Below are 20,792 nucleotides of genomic sequence, written 5' to 3' on the forward strand. Positions count from 1 at the left end.
TTTGAGCTATTAGCTTTTTTTTCCAGTGACAAACTTCCACAGATTGAGTTTGGATAAAAATAATAACTGACAGTCTATACGGGTGAAAGGTTTGGCATCAATCAATCACATGAAAAACAAATTCTGGCAGAAAAGAAAAATATGTATTTATTTGAATGCAGTTTTCCAGCTTATAGTAAATTGTTTTTTATTGTCTCAGGGGATGGTTTTCCACACTCAACTATTCCCTTTTTTTCTGTTGCATTAAAGCCTTTGTTATCTGGTGAGACGCTTGAATTCACTTTCATGAACAAAAGCAAGTCAAAATTTCCGTCCTTGGCTCAAAATGCTGTTTAATCCCAAAGCGATTCTGTTATAAAATTACACACGTGATAAATAAGAAAATGAAGAGAAACAAGTGTTACAGCCGTGACATAAGAATATCTATATTCTTCTATTCTTTGCTTCAAGGAAATAAAGCCTCACACAAACTCCATTTTGGATTTTGTTTTTTTTGGTCTATAGATTTGAAGGAATTTTTTTAGGTTTTACCTTGTCCCTTCTGCAAGAATCAGAGTTATCTCAAGTGCAGAAGTAGTCACAGCACTTTGGGCACTGAGTGTCCTGAGTGCCCTGAGTGCACTTATCTTAAGAGTGACCTCTTACCGAACAATACAGCGATCATAACTCTGTCACATGCTCATCATCACAAGCTCAAAAAGGAACTGACTGATGCTCAGCTGGCCACTCTTTCAGCACATCTACCCGATTTCTATCAGTGAATGTGTGCTCTGCTCCGATGTGTTTCTGGAATGAAAGGGCAGTATCATTAGTACAGCTTTTATTTTGTCCATAAACAATATAATTTCTTCTGTAAGCAAATATTTCCCAGCCTGTATGAAACAAGGACACTATGCAGACAAGCTGTCATTTTTTTATACCTAAAAATCTTATTTTCTTCAGTTATTCAAAGTAATAATTTTCCTAATCTACAGGGAGAAGGGTGTGCTCAGTTTAAAATTTCATTCGCTGTGTGCTATATAAATAAAATTAGATTTATTAGATCTGATATCCCATGGAAGGGATACAAGACAAAATATGATTATGTCAGAGAGCTATAAAGATTCCTCTAAAAACCTTTTACGTTCCTAAATGAATTACATTAAAGTTACGGATAAAGAGCAGATACAGGTTAATCACTTGCTGAATAAATGATGAAGTTTAGGTTTGCACTGGTTTAGTTTCTGCTGTTCACTCCATTACCGAAGGCCTTTTCTGAAAGGTTATTTTTGTTTCCTGAACCAAATCCTTGTGTACATACTGTGGGCATAAATAAAGGAAACAAACTGGTCCGTGAGGTGCACAGTATGTTGTAAGACGCCCTTTTATTTAAGCACTTAACTTAAATCTCATGCATGAAAATATTTTCTCATTAGTTTTACTAATATGGCTTAAAGTTGATCTCATTGATACTGAAAGCAGGATAAGGGCCAGAGGTGTCGAAGAAAATGAGGTGAAATGTTTTAAATTTGTACGTGTGTGTGTGTTCTTGTAACTATAAACCTAAATTTAGTGAAAGAAAGTTAGAAAGCTATTTAAAATGACGCAGCGCCGCAGCAAAGGGAGGCTTAACTTGTATTTGACTAAGCAGATGATCAAGAGTGACTCATGCTGGATTCTGTGAACCGTGATTGGTTTTCAAATGAGACAAGATGGCTTGAGCTGCTGGCAGGGTGCTAAGATATTCGTTACAAGCAAGAAAAAACAACCAGGACTAGAACCCCCCCAAAAACAAACAAACAAACAAACAACTGCAGTTCCTGGAGTAGCCACTTGAGGCTGACTCAAAAAGTGAGTCAATCCTCGTACCCTCTGACATTAAAATGACTAACTTTCTAGCATTAAAAAGCCTTTGGGGCATTTGAGAGTACAGGTGAGATATATATATCTATATCTATATATATAGATATAGATATAAAAAAATATTGCTCACCTGTGTGGAATCTGTTAGGTTTTAAAGTTAGGAGTGTGGCTGAAGTGTGCTGACATAGACATGACATGTAACCAAGCAGCATTCAGTAGATATGTGTGTCTGTGAGTGATGTCAGTAGAGTTTATGAGTGCAGCTTGCTGATCAGGCTTGCTTTAGCAGGCTAGTTATATATGCACTAGGCTAGTTGTAAGCCTAGTGCATATAACTATGCACTCCACCCTCTCTTTCAACTATGGCGATCTCTGGCTCCAAAAAGCCAACATGATATCAACATAAATGTCCAGAGTCTTCAATATGATGAGTTCAGACCCATGGGTGATGGCACGGTGTCTAGAATGCATGGTTAAACATTTTAAATTTTAAAAATATTTTGCTGGTCTTTATTTATTTATTTTTACCAGGACTTCAGGTTCCTTTTTGCAACATGTAGGTATTATTGCGGTTTGGATCTGCTCTGCCCTTCTCTTTCTGCTGTTCTACTCTGAAGCGCAATTCCTACAAATATATTTCAGCACTTTCAGTTAAGCCTTGTAAAACGAATCCGGTGTGACATCACAAAACCAATTCCTTAAACAAACTCAACCCAAACCATACATACAAATGCAGCTTGACTGGAACAGTGAAGCCTTCAGTGTTACTGTAGAAGAGCAGGACACTTGAAGGAACTGCAGCCAGTAGTTAAACATGAAAAGATGAGCTCAAACATTTCTCAACATCTGAATAAATGAATGAGTTCAAACAAAATCTGTCACCAGTGAGATGAAACAGGAGTTTAAAAAAACCCATTCACCGTCTTCTCAAGCTACCGAAATTAAATGTTGAGCTGTGGTGCTTTTAATTAGTTTGAGGCAAAAGCCAGTCACACAAAGTGACGCTGTTTGTTGGAAATCATATGGCAAAGAATATCTGCTTTGATGGAAGATAATCTTATCAACACACGGTCTCTAAAACAGTTGTAGGAGAAGGCAACTGAAATGCAGTCAAACTCGTAAAGTGTTAGGTATGTCCAGGAAAAAAGAAAATACTTAAGTTTGTAGATTGATCTTAAAAGAGCATATTGAAAAAATGAAGAGGCCGCAGCACCACCTTTGCTCTAACTGCACCAACCCCAGTGAGCGGAAGTTAATATGCATGGGACAGTATGGGAAAAAACTTAAAATGGCTTCGATGTCTGAAGTATGAATGCTTAGAAAAAGAGAGACCCCCTTGTGATCTGTCAGCATATCAACCCAGCAGAGTAAATAATGGCTCAGTCCCATTTTTACCAAATGGAAGCGATGTTGCCATTTCAGCCTCACTTACGCGTAGCTTGTTTTCACAACAAACACCACAGCTGTCCCAGTCATCACATTTCCACCCAATTTCACACATGCAGAGGAGCAGAGATTGGGGTCTGAGATGTTTCGGCTTCTATTAGCAGATCTTTTTTTTGTCAGGGAGTGGTGTCAAATCTCACTTGTAGAACACCAGACACTTATCTGTGCCAGGAGTCTGTGAAAGCCACGTTACAGCATTTCATTTGGAAGGACCTATTTTCCTCCTTTTATGACATTAATTTACACTGACACGGGGGTGATGCTTATATTAAACAAAATCAAAGTTTCAGATAGTGAGGTCTGTCGATGTACAAATACTAAATGGTAACTGGAAAACTGGATACATGTGGAGTTCAGACTCAGGCATGTTGATTTTGCAGTGAGCATGAAACTCCGCCCATCTGCTGTTCTTTGAGAGGGGCAGCCAATCAGAAGAAAGATGGCCTAAAGGGAGGGTGGCTTTAATAGGGGTGGAGCTAAAAGAGTTTGTTTAGGCTGTGCCTTTACCTAGTATCAAAGCAAAACTGATTATTTTGAACTTAAGTGCAAGAAGATAAATCTGGAACTGAAAATGAACTAAATAGGTCCACTTTAATTAAACAAGGCCTACTTATCCTTTGACCTATGTTATGAGCAATATTATAACCTATGTTATGAGACGAAATCCCACTTAACTCAGGTGTAGCAATGTATCAAGAGGCCTTTTTTTTTTTGCACTGCTAGCTCAGAAAAGCTGTTAATAAGCACCATTACTTGGGACCCTTTCAGGGAAAGTTTGTATGGTCTCAGTTCTCTTCAGCTTACCTTTTAATAAATGCCTTCTTCATATTTTGGATTATTTTAAGGTTATTTTAAGGATTTTGGAACAAATGCCAGTATGTAAATACCAAAGTAATTCTCAACTCTATAAAACTGCCGTTAAAATATTGAGTGAATTGGACAAATTAAAAGTTTGACCTAATTATGGAACAAAATGACAAGTTAAGAGACTGCAAAGGTCTAAAGTCATACCATAGAGGCATTTTACTCTGAAATACAAATGAGACCCTGCCTGAGGAAAAGCCAGGTAATCACCAAAGCCATTATGATTCATTCTCCTGGGAACATTACTATCTGTACAAATATTTCTGCCTGTCAGTCTTATGTAAGTGAAAGTTTTGACCTGCTGGTCAGATGTGAATTGCTTCTTTGATCTTTCACTGCTGGTTGATGACTTTGAACTTTTTCCAGAAGATGCTGGGAGCACCTTTGGTCAGTTGATGCTTTCATTTCAGGGTAAAATGATGCAAAAGAAAAGACTTGCTTTGTCATGCCCTTGGTTTTAATATAACCAGCTTGATTAGATGTATACACTTAACATAGTCACATATGAATCAGCACTGTTTACTGAAGATATGTGTAAGATAAATGTGAAAAGCGCTGAAAAGCTGGTGAGTGAACCTCTGAGCTTTTTCACACATACTTAATGCCAACATTTTCAAATGAGTGTTTTGTAAAGTGATGCCAGGAAATACAAAGCGCCTGTGACTAAGAGGTGGAGGGCTTAAATATGTTCTCTGTTTCTATCTATTTCACTTTCTGTGGATTTAGAATTTATCGGTGCATCAATTTGCTTCTTCACTCTCTCAGTTTGTGATTTTCCTCTCTGTACCTTTTTTACACTATCTGCAATCTGTCAAGTGGTTATTGTTATATTGTTCATTGTTTTATTGACTTTGGCTGTTTTCACACATGAAGCCAACACGCTGAAACAGTCATGTCAAGACATCGTCAGTCGTTGCCCTTTCTCGCTCCTGATAATACCGTCGTTTGGTCTGGGTGAGGGCGCCGCCTGGGTACACTGTAGCTTCCAGGATTCAGGGCACATGACGTCTACTCACTTACAGTGAATTTATTGCTCTCTCTCACGTGGACAGAGAGTTTGTTGTTGTTTGCTGGCAGGTTAGTCTACATAACGTCTGAGCCGTTGGACATTTTTTGTCGAGAAAAGTTCAAGCCTGCAGCTCATGTGTGAACCATCCAGCAGATGGAACTTGAGCCTGGTCTCGTCAGGCACATTTTTCCTGCTAAAAGTACAAATTGCATATAAAAGATGGCAGCAGTGTCAATGACATCACCTACTGGTTTTGGACTCCACCGTTTAAAGCCTCACCAAAGGGAGGAGTTATAAAAAACAGCATAAAACTCACTGCACATGTTATGAAGGAGGGCTTTGCTGTTGAGGGCAGAGAGGTCAAAAATGAGATGCTCCTGGAAGCGCAATGCAAAATACTGCAGAGCTTTGAGGATAGAATATGGGGGGATGTTTTGAAGGTGAGCCTCATGCTTCTGAAAGCTCCAGAACCCTAAGAAAAATTAATAGAAGCCTGTTAACATAGCAGACTATAAGATTTACCACTGGCCCTGGATGGATAGGGAAGAAAAACAAAAATAATAATGATTGTCTGCCAGTGTGGGGACTCTCATTAGGCTATATCAACGGAGCTCAGTGGAAACTGATAATCATAACAATCCAGAGTTTGTACCGATGCTACTATAAATCTCGTATGTCGCTCAGGTGAAACCACAAAAGGAGGAAAGATAAATTACAGAAGGGAAATTTAAAGGGAGGAAGATTTCTCCATCTATCACACAGCTCTTCTGAGGATCCCATCTCATCAATTGAGTTCTCAGCTAACTTTTGTCTTTATTGATGGCTCCATTTTAAACAGTATACATCACACCTGCACATCAATCCCAGCAGGTTACATTCAGTCTATTGGGCCTAAATGTGTAAAGAGCCTCAACAATCGCTGCACCCCGTGGCCATTTTAGAATAACCACCTTTATTGCAACAATTCAATCTCCAAACCTAATTACCTGTCTTATTCGAAACAAATGGGACAAATAATAAAAAGAACTCTACTGTGGGGTAGTATTGACTTAACAGATCGCATAGGCGGTGCCGTTTGGAGAGCGGCATAGCCAGTTCTGTAAATGATTTATTATATCCAGCGTGGAACGAATGTTTATAGTGTTTCCAGGCCATTTGCTCGCTAAAGATGGCCTGTTTAACTAGCAGGTAGTGTGCATTGTTTGCTATTAGATATCAATAATAAATGAAAATTACTACAACATATTAAGAGTGTTGAAATTATTCATGGGATTCCAAGGAATGATTGATGTAGTAGAAAGCACCCGTAGTTCTTCATCGGCGCAGGAGGCCAACTCTTTTACAGCCTCGCTATGAAGACACAGGGCTGTCGCAAGGAAAGCACGTCCACTTGGTCACCGGTTTATTTTTATATCTGCAACTTAATGTAGGAGAAATTATGTTAATTTGTAAAGGTTTAATCTATTTATTAGATGAATTTGTTTAAGATCAGAGCATGTTTGTTGATCCATTACTTTAATAAGGCTCCACTGTGTTTAAAGAAGATTCATTTGCTATTTTAGCCAACGAATGAATTCTTTAAACCTTCCAGTTAATCTAAAACAGTGCATCTCAAATGAGGTACTAAAACCCCTGGGTGTACTTTGGAGAACCACGAGGGGGTACTTTAGTTTGTTCTGATGTTGATTTAAAAAAATATCAGTCATGCACAACTCTTAAACTATTTTTAGTTCAATTAAAGACTCACAAATTGTCATGTGCCAAACAACCTCACAGAAGACGATAGCAACAGAAGCAATCGGGTTCACCATCAGCGGGAAGCCATTTTGGATTCATGGTTATCCACATATCTGTGTGAAGCTTCCTTATCTGCAAGCACTCTGATCAGACAAAGAAACAGACTGTGCTTTGAAAATAGTCTGATCACAGCTGCCTTACTTGAGCCTCTTATTCTTACAAAATTTTAATTGCAACTTATCAGTGATACTAAATACAGTGCAACGACAATGTTATCTCATTGTCATTGCATGATGATAGAAATATGCTTTGGAGTTATTTTAAGCAATTTAAATGTCGGATTTTCAGCTACAGCTTTTGTTTTTTTAGTTATCAGTTGCTAATGTGGTGGTTGGGTGTACTAAAAATAATACAGTTCCAATCAAAAGTTTAAGACCACTTGAAAAAAAACCAGCCTGTTTCAGTTTAAGCATTGCTTTCAATAAATTGCAGCTCAAAAAATGTTTTTTCTCACTTCCATTTCTTCTTGTTGTATGTTGAAGCTCTACTTGGAACCTTCAGATCCAACCATGCAAAATATGATTTTTTTGCCATTTTTCAAGTGGTCTTAAACTTTTGTTCGGGACTGACTGTGTTAAAAAAATGTACAATTTTTATTAAAAAAAAAAAAGAAAAGAAAGAAAAAGTTAAGACAACAACTATCAGGCAATCTGTAAGGAAGCAATCACAATCTAAAACTATGGGGAAAAAATAACTGAAGCTCATTTCAGGAGTGGATTACAAAACGAAACAAAACAAAAAAAAATCAAGACTGAAGGCAAATGTCAACCATGAAGATGTTACGTTATCCTGTAGTTCTCTTTAAAAAAAAAAAAAGGGCAAGTTTTTAAGCCTTTTTTGGATTTAATGACTTGCAAGACAAAGGTGAAGGATTCTGAGAGTACTTCATACCCAGTCACCTGCGGCGTAGCGTTAGCAGAGCAGCGCTGAGTCTGTCAAACTTAATCAAAGTCACGATTATACATAGTCTGTTTCATATTGAGGTTTGGAAAACAGTGGGATTAGCACTGCAGAAGATAACGTGGATACATAATAATAACGTATGAAAATATAGCTTATATAATACTATTCAAAAAGGAAAGCATTTACATTAGCTGTTGAATTGATATACTGGCGTATATATGCTGTGCTATGGTACACTACAGTACTTCTGTTACTTCTGTGAAGGTTCTCTGACAACCTGCCACTGCGTTTTCTTCTTTTATGCTTTCACATTTATGTATCTTTTGCCATTGCAACAAATTCTCTCCTCCCACAGGAACGGACAAAAAATAATAACAATAATATTAAGGATAAAGTTTTATTTATAGTTGCCTTTCGAAACACCCAAGGACACCGTCTTTGTGAACTGCTTTATCTTTGCATTCCATAACCCAGAACAAATTCACAGCACAGCCTCAACCCTGCATAGCTGAAACTTTACATTTTGCAGCTACTTGGGTAGGTGAAAAAATCTTATAATGTAAACTTGTTAATAAAATCTGCATTTTTCAAAGCATCCTAACCACTGCGACAGTTTTCTTTTCAGTGGGAGCCTGACTGGACTTAGTTTTACAGGTAGGGATGAATCATGTATGAAGCATGAATTATGTAAAGCATGTCTTCGGCAGTCTTGTAACATGATGGACTCCCTTAATATACAAGCAGAGCAGGGCATGGTGGCATGCAGTGGTTGTTTAACCCTTCACCTTCTAATGTAATGTCAGTAATCCCATCTAACGAAGACGTTAGATGCGGCATCCTTCCTCTGAACTTAAAATGCTTCAAACATAGCACACATACCTTACAGTCAGTCAGTCAGTCACACTGGGTAAGAAATATATATTCCTTAATACACAATAATGCCTGCTGTTGGCATTTACAGGTGGACAAAAAAATAAAATCATATCGCTATAGAAAAAATTATTATTGATTTTTCCCCCCTCCCGTCCTTCTCATCTTTATTTACACATTAATGAATGTGTAAAGAACACCTTATCCAATAAACCTTTTTTGAGTGAAAATATTCTGGATAATGTACGTGAGTAGGCTTTTTTTTTTCATGGAGCTTTGATTTACAATTTTGACCCTATATATTTATCCCTGTGTGCAACTTCTTGTTGCTTTTTAGGGACAGGTGCTTATAGTGCAATATTTACATATGATAATCTGAGCTCAATAGTGGAAACACAGAACAAAGCAATTTTCTTATGCTGAAAAGAGTTTCCAATATTTATTTGCACATTTCAAAAAGATTTTTTTGGTAGTGTTTACAAGGAGGAATGCAACAAAAGAAGTCAAATCAGGAGATTAGTGAAATTATGTTTGTGGAGCATTTTTTTTAAACTTTTGATTTCTTTATTTTTTCTTTTCACTTTTTTGTGTTTACTTTTAGTGCACCCAATATACGTGAATCTATCTCATCAAGCTGTCATGTGGATTACATAAACATGGGGTCGGTTTGTTGCGGTTGAGGGTTTATTTGCTTTCGTTGCATTTCCTCTTCTTACTCATGATTAAGTTGGACATGCTGGCTGGGAAACAGGCTCAGGGTTATCACCTTCTTGCAGAGGGCTTGCTGCCGATGGACCCTGACAAGACGCTGACTCCCACGGAGGCTGTAAACCCTCTCTTTCTCAGCCATTTAATAGAGGCTGCCAACAGTTCCTATTAAGTCTGTGTGTGCTTGACCGCCACCATGTTTGTGGGCAATGGTCATGACTGAAAATGTTAAAACTGTTAGTGTTGTGTCTATATTTTAGGCAGTTTAGTTTGTATTCTTTTGTTCCTAACATCACTGCAGCTCGGACATTAAATCCCTTAAAATCAACTATAACTACAATAGAAAATATGTTTTACAAATAAATGTAATTTCGCTTAAGTAATCAAAACAGATCGCTTTTTTCTTCTCATCAAAAATCAGCATACAGTGCCACATTTGCCTGTGATACAACGCTCTGCAATTCATGACACTAAGTAGGTGACGTTGGAGCCTCTGCAGACTTGACATGAACTCATCAGGAGCTCAGCTCAGACTTCAAAGCAGACTGAGCTTCCCAGACCTGCTGTGAAGGTGGCAATGGACTAAAAACACATTTCCACTGTCTGAGTGGTGCATTTGCATGTCATTACACGGAGATTGCTGCAAAACCCAATGGCAACAGACAAGAAATAATTTTTAAAAAGCGGGCTTTACCTGTCATCCTTCATAAAGTAGAGCAACAGGCTGCTGCAACCCACAAAAGCAGTCCAGCACAGTTTAACTGGTGTTTTTACTGGTACAGGAACTGAAGAATGTGCATTATTTTAGCAGAACATGTCCATAAACCTGTCAAATCAGCTATTCTATACATCTAATTGGCAAATATTATACTCATGCAGACCTTACTATTTAAGCCTGCCCTCAACAGCTGCTCACCCGCAAGCCACTTTGCAACCCTATCACTGTCTTTCATGCTGTGTTTTATGTACAGTGAGAGAAGTAATTATCTGATACCCTGTTGAATTTGTAAGTTTGCTCACTTTGAAAGACATTTCAGTTCAATGAGTGAGACAATATCAACCAAACATAAAAAAACAAAACAAAAAAAAACAGCACGGTGGCACGGTGGTTAGCACTGTTGCCGCACAGCAAGAAGGTCCTGAGTTCAATTCCACCATCAGGCCGGGATCTTTCTGTGTGGAGTTTGCATGTTCTCCCTGTGTTTGCGTGGGTTCCCTCCGGGTACTCCGGCTTCCTCCCACCGTCCAAAGACATGCAACTTGTGGGGATAGGTTAATTGGATAATCCAAATTACCACTAGGTGTGAATGTGCGAGTGAATGTGAGTGCGACTGGTTGTCTGTCCCTGTGTGTTGGCCCTGCGACAGACTGGCGACCTGTCCAGGGTGTACCCCGCCTCTCGCCCTATGACAGCTGGGATAGGCTCCAGCGCCCCCCGCGACCCTGAAAAGGATAAGCGGAAGCGAATGGATGGATGGATGGACAAAAAAAAACAGAATAACAGCACAACATAAAAGTTATTCATTTATTTGCACATCAGCGACTAAGTATTTTATCCTCAAACAAAACATGACTTAGTATCAGGAGAAACCCTTTTTAGCAAGCACAGTGGTAGTTGGTCACCAGGTTTGCACACATTATGGATCTGGTACACTGCTCTTTAAAGACACTAGTGATGGGATTTCCGGCTCTTTTTAGAGAAACAGCTCTTTCGGCTCGGCTCACTCAAAAGAGTCGGCTCTTTGGGTTGTTTTGTTGCTTTAGTTAATTAATTAATTATCAACAACAATATAAAATTATGCACAAAAGGAATTAGTAATGTAAAAAACGTGGTTTTCTTTATGTATGTTTATATATAAATATTTATGGCGGCCCCTAGAGACGAAACACGTACAAACTCCAAAGCACATTTCTAGCATTAACTGTACTTCCAAAACAGAGCTACCCAGATCACTTAAATTACACAATTGAATTCATATGTCTATTGTTTTTGTATTAATACACAAACACTCATATACATACATACATATATATATACATATACATATATATATATACATATACATATATATGTATATGTATATATATACATATATATATACATATACATATATATGTATATGTATATATATACATATATATATACATATACATATATATGTATATATATACATATATATATACATGTACATATATATGTATATGTATATATATACATATATATATACATATACATATATATGTATATGTATATATATACATATATATATACATATACATATATATGTATATGTATATGTATATATATATATATATATATATATATATATATATATATATATATATATATATATATATATATATATACATGTATATGTATATGTATATATATATGTATATATATACATATACATATACATATACATGTATATATATATATATATACATATACATATATATATATATATATATATATATATATATATATATATATATATATATATATATTAGGGGTGCGACGATACACAAAATTCACGGTTCGGTTCTTTGGTGTCACGGTTCGATATTTTTTCGATACAAAAAAATGTTCATGCCTTTTTAATTTGTCATTTATTAAAATTATAAATATATATTTTAACTAAAAAGTACAGTTTTTAAATTTAATGTTGCTGAAACAACAAAGTAATAAAAAAAATAAATCTATCTGATCGAGAAATCACTCCTCTTTGTAAAAGAGAGTTTATTACAGAGAAATGGCTCTTTCCAAAATAAAAGCTATACTATCCGCTTCTTCTGGGCTATATTCTCAGCAGCACATTAAACATATCAGGTCCCCATAAGGAGAATCATGTGCTAACGGCTGTCTAAATGACTCGGGTAAAGTTTGTAGCATGCGTGCTTGTTGTTTTTGTCTGCTTCCACTTGTCTTTGCACTAGGATGATGTCGGAGTAAATGTGCAGTCATATTCATTTTGTTCCCACTAGTGCTGTCAGCGTTAATCTCGTTGAAGTGACGTTAACGCCACAACACGGCAAATCTCCGTTAACGAGCTACCACGGATCGCCCCGTGGGGCTGGACGATGTCAACACATTAACGAGCTAACTGCGCTAACGCACTAGTTCCCACCAATGTAATTGAGCATTGCGTGGCACATCCAACATACTGTTTTACTTTAGTCCATGACTCGCTTACCTTCAGGGTCATACGTCACATGAAGACCAAAATAGTTCCAAACGCCAGATCTGAATGAGGGTGGGGGAGGTTCAATTTGCCATGTTGCAAGGAGAGCTTAACTTCTGTCTCGCTAGCTTGCCCTGCGCTCAGTGAATCTGCGTTCGACTACTCCGCCTAGGCTGCACTGTCGAGCGCAGATCCACTGAGCGCTCAACACAGACAGCATCGTCAGAAGGAAAGTTGATAAAATAAATTAAACATTTTTATTGTTCATTACATATGCGTACCGAACCGAAAGCACTGTATCGAACGGTTCAATATCTATACAGTATTGTTGCACCCCTAATATATATATTTATATTCAAATAATTAAAAAAAAAAACAACTTCAATTACCTGTTATTACCACACACCCAATCTGATTGTTGGTACTTCCTGCCTTGTGTAGCCACTAGGTAACAAAAGCTCAACACGGCCCCTAGCATCCTGGAGCACTTCCGTTGTGTTTTGGAGTTTGTATGTGTTTTGGAGTGTGTACGTACTTTGTCTCTAGGGGCCACTGTGAATATACTTTTATTTATTCACTCCACATAAAATTTAATAAATAAATTATAAAATACAGAATCCAACTATTTACATTTCATACATTTCAACTTTTAACTACTTACATTTTCAGCTTTTTCCTTTTAAACAAATTTAAAGTGAAACAACACAAAACGCTGCAAACCACAACACAATAAAATATAAATTAAATTAAAAAAAAGGGGGGGGGGGGGGGGGGGAAACGCCCAGATCTTTAATTAAGGGAAAGGTTGGCATTTAGAAATATTAATATCACACTCAACTGACTGTGTTTTATCTTCCCATTGCACTGATGGGTGGACAGTTCTTAGGTGCCTGTGCATGTTGTTTGTGGAGCCGGCTCTATATGATATCCTTTTCTTGTAGACGCTACACTCTGCCTTTGTTTTGTCAATAAGATTGAAATGGCTCCAGACTTTGCTTCTTTTCTTGGTGTCACTCATTTTCTTTACTGTACCTTTCCAATGTGCCGTCTCTGCTCAGCGCAAACACAAGGGTGACTTGCAGCGTGAACCGGAAAAAAGTGAAAGAGAGGGCAGGAGAAAAAAAACAACAACAACAACAACCCACAGCCGGCTCGCATCGTTCACTTCAAAGATCTGGCTCTGAGAGCCATTTCGTTCGCGACCGACCCATCACTAAAAGACACTGTATATTCCTTAGGTTTGCTCCCTCCACTTATTTTCTACAGGACTAAGGTCTGAAGATTAGCTAGGCCACTCACTGACTTCTTGCCTCTTATTTAGATGCTCTTTTCTTGCCCTGGCATAACAGCCCTAAAGCATAATGCTTCTACCTCCATGCTTAACTGTGGGGATGGTGTTCTTTGGCAAACAGTGGTTCTGTACATGTGCCGTCTTGGACAGAGAGACCATACGGATGTTGCAAGATTTCAGTCCTTTATGCGTAGTGTGTTACCAATGGTGTTTTTGGTGACTGTGATCCCAACTTTCTTCAGACCATTAACAAGATCTTTCCATGTGGTTTCAGCACATGAGGTCCACATGGAGGGCAATTGATGGTAATTTAATTTTTCTTTCATTTCTTGCTAAACAGCATCAGGGAATGGCACCTTCTCACCAAGCTTCTCGCTGATGGTCTTGTGCAGGTTGACAGTCCAGTCCCTGACGTCCCTTTGCGAGCTCTTCGGTCTTTTCCGTGGTGGTGGAGAGGTTAGAATGGTGACATTGATTCTGTGGACAGGGAATATGTGTAATTTATTGATTTTAGTGATTGACTGCAGCATGGGCACACGGCCATCTGTGGGAACCAGAATTACTTATTTCATTCAATGATATCCAAATCAATTTATAACTTTAATGTAATGTGTTTTTTCTGGGTTTTTGATTGATTCTGTCTCTCGCCATTAAAATAAAACTTCCATAAAAATTAGAGATTGTTCATTTCTTTGGAAGTCAGCTTATAAATTCAGCAGGAGCTCAAATAATTATTTCCCCTACCGTTATTAAATGTCACATATATAAATGTCTAAATACGATTCTCATTTTCCAGCAGAATGTGTTAGCCCTTTTGCAGCTGGAAAAGAGCATCATCCCTGAGGTTAGGTCACCGCAGGGATGATGCCTAGAAGGTGTTTTGGGGTGGCATTTGCTCAGAGTGTCTGCTAACATAGCAGTGAGCAACAGTCTAAATATACAAGTGCAGATTATATCAGGTATCAGTGAGATCTTATTGCGCACTGACTGTTGTTTTCTAAAAACGCACGAGGAGCCCAACAGACTTCCTCACACATACGCTTGAACAATCAGTGTGCGCTACTGGTCACTGAGAAATGCCCTGAAACTGAGTGACTCAGGATGTATGTCAGGATGTGATGGTATGAGCTGTCAACACTGTTATTGTTGTGCATGCAAGCTCCAGCAAATAATAACTGAACCTTGTCATCTAAGTTATGATTCCAGACAAAAAAAACAAAAAAAATGACAATTTGTGTTTGTGAAAGAATAATTAAATATTTAATTTGGTATTTCATTAAAATAAATAGAATAGAAATGCTTGTTTTGTGTGCCGTATAGTTGAGGTCTCCAAGCCTGCTTTGCAATTTCAGTAAAAGTAATAAAGTCGCTTGAATGAAAACCAGATCTATAACAGCTGTAGTGTTTGTCTTTATGATTTTTAAATCTTTAAGAGCATATATGATTCCACACACAAGAAAGCCTTGAAACTCTTCCCATAGGTGAGCTTCCAATCCCCTCAATTTACTAAGCTTTTAATAACCAAGGCTGAAGACATGACATGCTTACAAAGGCATACCTTGAGCCTCAATAAAAGTTTTAAAAGCCGTCTTCCCCAGCGTGATGAAAAGTGGTTTTGTTGTCCTTGGTAGCAAAAACGACCCCCCCCCCCCCCCCCCTTATGAAACAAAACAATCCCCAAAAGACAAAGAAACAAACAAACACCCAGACAGAGGAATTAAAAAAAACAAAAAGACCAGGAAGCTGGAAGGTGCGCTCGGTCTGCAGAGCCAATCCCTCAGATTAAGAAAAAAAAAGGTAATGCATGCTGGAGTTCTGCAAGTTAAGTAGTGGGAGGACACACTTGCTTCACAGCAGCTAATGATTTCACAGTACTTAAAGCTGTGAATCATGTCTGTTACCTAAAGTGCAATATGTCTGTGTCAAAGCTGCACGAAATATCTAATTGTGGTTTTAAGTACACAGGGATGGATGGAAGAGTGCAGAGTTTGATTTGATCAATTTCAAGGTCTTCAGTAAATATGACAAATATGGGAAGGACGTGGAAATCATTAGTGCTTCCAGAATGGTGGCCGCAGTTATAGTTCTCTAAAATCCACATTTTTTGAAACCTCAACATGTCACATTGGTTTATTGGAGCCAGAAGTGACTACGTTTGGATGAGAGCATAAAAGGCTGAGTTGTCACCAGAGATGGGGAGTAACGCGTTACTGTAACAGCAAAAAAACCCCTAAACTTCTGAGCAAGCAATTTAGCACACTGCCACGGGAATGTGAAATTCACAGAGAAACCCCGGATCCTCCCACTGACATGACCGCTGCTGCACCGGGCAAACCTCCACCTGCTCCACTCCTGCTAAACAGGTGAAGATAGATTTAAGAGCAACAGGACTTAGTGCTGCTGAATTTTTTGATTTTATTTATTTTCTGCTGTTTTACTTGCATCTATTTGAAAGAGTGAGTGTAAACACACTCTAATTATTTTATTTTATATGCTCGAATATGCAGACAATCGGTTTAAATGTGAAACAAACTTCTTTAAGTCAAAGACAGTTGCATGATAATAAATTTTTGCTTGATGCAATGTGCATAAAGTTAAAAGATTAAAAACTAATAAAACAAGTTTTAAAGAGAGACTTTTTCATTAGATTCAATTTTATATGATGGATTATGCAGAAAAAATAGAATTGGACTGAAAGGTCTATTGCTTTTTTTTTTAAGTAATAGGATTACTTTTTTGGAGAAGTAATCAGTTACTAATTAACTTGATCAACACTGGTTATCACTATACTTTAGAATGCTTGGCTAGCAAGCTGCAACCATTAAATACATGTATTTAATGGATGTGGCTACTTCATCAATAGCCACAACCATCCACTAGACAGGTCTATACTCTAAATCATGTCTTGTAATAATAAAAATGGTAATAACAAAAATGTGTGTTAGTCTCTTTTCTCATGTGCGTTGTGTATAGTTGTGTATCCATTTGTATCATTAGTTAGATTCTGTTCACCTGTCTTGATTTCACCGGTTGTTTCCCTGCTTCCTTACTGCCTCATTTGTGTACTTTAGCCCTCAGTTTTCCCCAGTTTTTTGTCATGTCCTCCCTCGTGCTATATGCTCCCTCTATATGCTCCCTTGTTGTGTGGTTTCCCTTTGTCTCTAAGTTTTTGCTTTTCTGGCTCCAGCTCTGCCTGGTTTTGTATTGTGTTACTTTGAAAGAGAATTCCAGATTAAAGCTGCTCTTTTGAGTTTATATCCTGTCTCACGAGTCCTGCATTTGGGCCCAACACACCCACACCTGTTCTGTGACAAGAACGATGATTCAAAACATACTGCCAGAGCAGTCAAAGCATACTCGGATAGAAAAACACACAATGGAACCCCATCAGTCATGGAGTAGCTTCCCCAGAGCCTGGACCTCAACAACATCGAAGTAGTTTGGGATAATCTTGACAGAGAATGGAACAAAAGGCAGCAAAGATCCACAGATAAGCTTTGAATGTCCTTCAAGAAGACTACTTAAAGAAATTACAAGAAAGCTTTCTTAACATAGTTCACAGTGTGTTAGAATAAACGTAGCTTCGTAAAATCGTACAGCAAAATAGCAAAACACAAACAAGGTGTCGCTCGAGACAGATGCAAATTAATCCTCGTGAACTTTTTATCACTAATGGTATGATCACTGTTTATCAATATAAACTAAAATATTTTATCACTTTGACGGTGCAGACATTTGGGAAATGTCAGGAAAGAAAACAGGAAATCACGTATCCGTTAGTTCTTCTGCATTTTCATATTTGTCTTTTACTGTTGTGGGATAATTACACCAATGTGCTTTGAACTGGTCAGTCCACAAATCTTGCAGCACTTTGATCTGTCTTATACCACTTCATGAGAACTGGCTACCAAACATGATCTACTAATAAGAAAACGGTTGTTTTTTTTCCAAAAGGAGCTAGTTGAGAGTAGCGGAAACATTAAAAAGCACCAGACACACAACTTCCATTAACTTGCATTGTATATTGCACAAAAGGAGTTATAATTGAAGGGAATAAAAATGTTCTCTCGGGTCCATTTCAGGTTGTGATGTTTTACTGTCATCTCTCCAGAGGAGACGAGGAACAGCAAAGCCACATCAATAGTTTCACCAGTTACATAATGAGTTGTGGCGCTCGCCTATTATGTAAAATGCAACATGTCTTGTCTCAGCATTGTATTTCTAGTCTATAGAGGCAGCTGTCAGTGTGAAGTTATTATCTCCGCCTCTCCTGTGATGGATTTCTCCCTGTATGGTTGCTGAACCTCTTTGAAAATTGTCTAGAAAGAAGCCCGTGTCTTTGATTCGGAAGGACTGACACCAAAATCTGACATTTGCCGTTGATGGTTTATATAGTTAAAGATATTTCTGCTGTCAGGTTTCATTCTAGCCACTCTGGAAATATCTTGACATGAGATCATAGTGTCTATGACTGGTCTGTTATCCACAGCAAGAAAATAACAAAGCCATTACAAAACACAAAAACTGGGCCACAAATATAGCTGCAACACCAGCTACAGAAATTCACATTTCCCCCCCTTTTCCTCCCATCAATCTATCTGTAAAATATAAAGAAAATAGCTGTAATTAAACCAAAGTCAAAGTATTTAAGTGCTGCATTAGTGCACTGCGGATATCATACATTTTTCTTCGGCAGTGGGATTCCTCCTTAGAGGTCTGGTGTGAATTCTGGTACTCTGGCACCCCCAGTGCAGAACTGAACCTTTATTACAGGTTAGATAAGGCATAAATGGCTGGTATAGTCACAGCGGGGCTGCAGATTGATTTCACTTTGAGTCAACTCTGCACTCCACGCTGAACCAAATTACCACTGAGCTAAATTTACTCGACTGCTGAAACGCCAGTCGTGCCACATCAGAAAAATAATAAGTTAGACAAAGAAGTCCTGTTATTGCCAGAGGTGCACTTGTACTCTTTGTCTGTGCATCAAGTGCGTAATTTTGCTAAATTAGATTTCCAGCAGAGAATCGGATGACAAAATGGCATAAATGTGCGCTGTACATTTTTCCATATATTAGCATTATATCATACCATAGCCTGTAAGTATGGCCGGACCATTTGAAAGCTGCATCCAGACTGTTAATGCAGGAAGTGAAACTGTAGACATCCTCACTATGGAGATTGTTTATTAGTCTGAAGTGCACGTCATTAAACTCATTACTTAAAGCTGAAATCTGAAAACGCATGTATGTGCAAAGATATTTTGAGAGACTGTGCTGCCATATTTCTCCTGACTGACTGTAAATTCTGAAAAAAATAGTAAAAACACACATGAATAATATCATTTCCTGCTTACCTACAGCTCTCAGTCACAAAATATGTAGCTTTATTTTTCCTAGAGGTAACGATGACAGTTTTTTGTCCAATTTTACTCAAAAACAGCAAATAGTGTACTTACCTGGCATTAAGTACTTATGTGTGACTGACTCAGTAATAAATAAATAAATAGAGGGGATGTGTTATTTAACCCCAAGAACATGATTTACTGACGTTTAATGCTGCAACAATCCATCACCATCACCATCATGGTGAAAAATAGGAAGTAATTCTTACGATCACTTCATGTGTTGTATAAAACAATTTGCTGGCAGTGAAAAAGAAGAATATTACAAAACTGTTGCAGTTTGTTAAAAAAGGCTGAGGAGTTAGCATCATATTGTTGATGATGAACTATTTAAAGTGGACGTGCTCTGTTCATTTCCAGCTCCGTATTTGTATTCTTGGACTAAAGTAGCTTTTCATGAGTCATGCTTCAAAATAATTCTTATTTATTTCATCTTGAGCCTTCCTGCAGCCCCTTATTTCATCCTCGGTCTGATTTAACCTTCTCCCTCTCACCCAGCTTTCTTCTGAGTGCAGGCAAAAGATTTGAGCAACCAATCGGTGGAGCTTGTGTGCTCACAGCCAGAGCTGTGTGCCCAACATGACCATGTTGGGGAAACTGGCTCTCGGTGAAATTATACAAATCCAAAACTGAGCAGCCGGAAGGCCTCACAGGGATTATTTACACTGATGATTTGAAACTTTGGCAATGATTTATTTGAGCATCATTGCTATATACAGTCATGTGAACAAGACAGTTTCCACAGGACTCTATGCAAGCCTGCAAAAAAGCACACCCTTCCTGCTTCCCTGGGAATTAAGAGCGTAAATAGAGCCACTGATCAAATGCACCTGATCAGGTGATCATGAGTAAGCATGAGCACCTCTATAAAATAAAAATGTTGGCAGGTTGCTGCTCTGAAGCATTCAGGTGTGTGTTAACAAGGTGCCATAATCTTTTCAGCAGCGGATGTTCTAACAAATTCACCCCACGGTCAGACCATGTAGAGCTACACCTAAGCCCTCAGTTAGCATGTTAAATGTTAAAGTTCACAACGGTCTGTTAGAAAAAGCCTGAATAAGTGTGGCTTGTATGAAGAAAGCCTCTTCTTTCTAAAAAGAACATGGCAGCATGGCTAAAGATTTGAAAAACTGCAAGAATAATGCACTTGTATTATGCCAACTGTGAAGCATGGTGGTGGTGTGGCGACGATTTGGGCTTGTTCCTCAGCCATGGGACTCCAGACCTCAACCCGATTGAAAACCTGTGGAAGGTTATATATAAATGCATGAGCTGCAGTAACATTATAAAGCAAAGTGGGCCAAAGTTCGTCCACAACAACATTAGAGACTGATAAAGTCATACAGTAAACAATTACTTGATGTTATTGCTAAGTGTGGTTCTAGAAGGTACTGAATCGTGGGTATGCTCATTTTTCCACAGGACTCTCGGGTAAAGCTTTCTATTATTTAAGTGAAAAGCAGATTAATTTTCTTT

The sequence above is a fragment of the Mchenga conophoros genome, linkage group LG10 (genome assembly GCF_057382185.1).
Source record: "Mchenga conophoros isolate Kocher_MC1m ecotype Shallow Benthic linkage group LG10, M_conophoros_male_GT1.1, whole genome shotgun sequence".
Lineage (NCBI taxonomy): Eukaryota > Metazoa > Chordata > Actinopteri > Cichliformes > Cichlidae > Mchenga > Mchenga conophoros.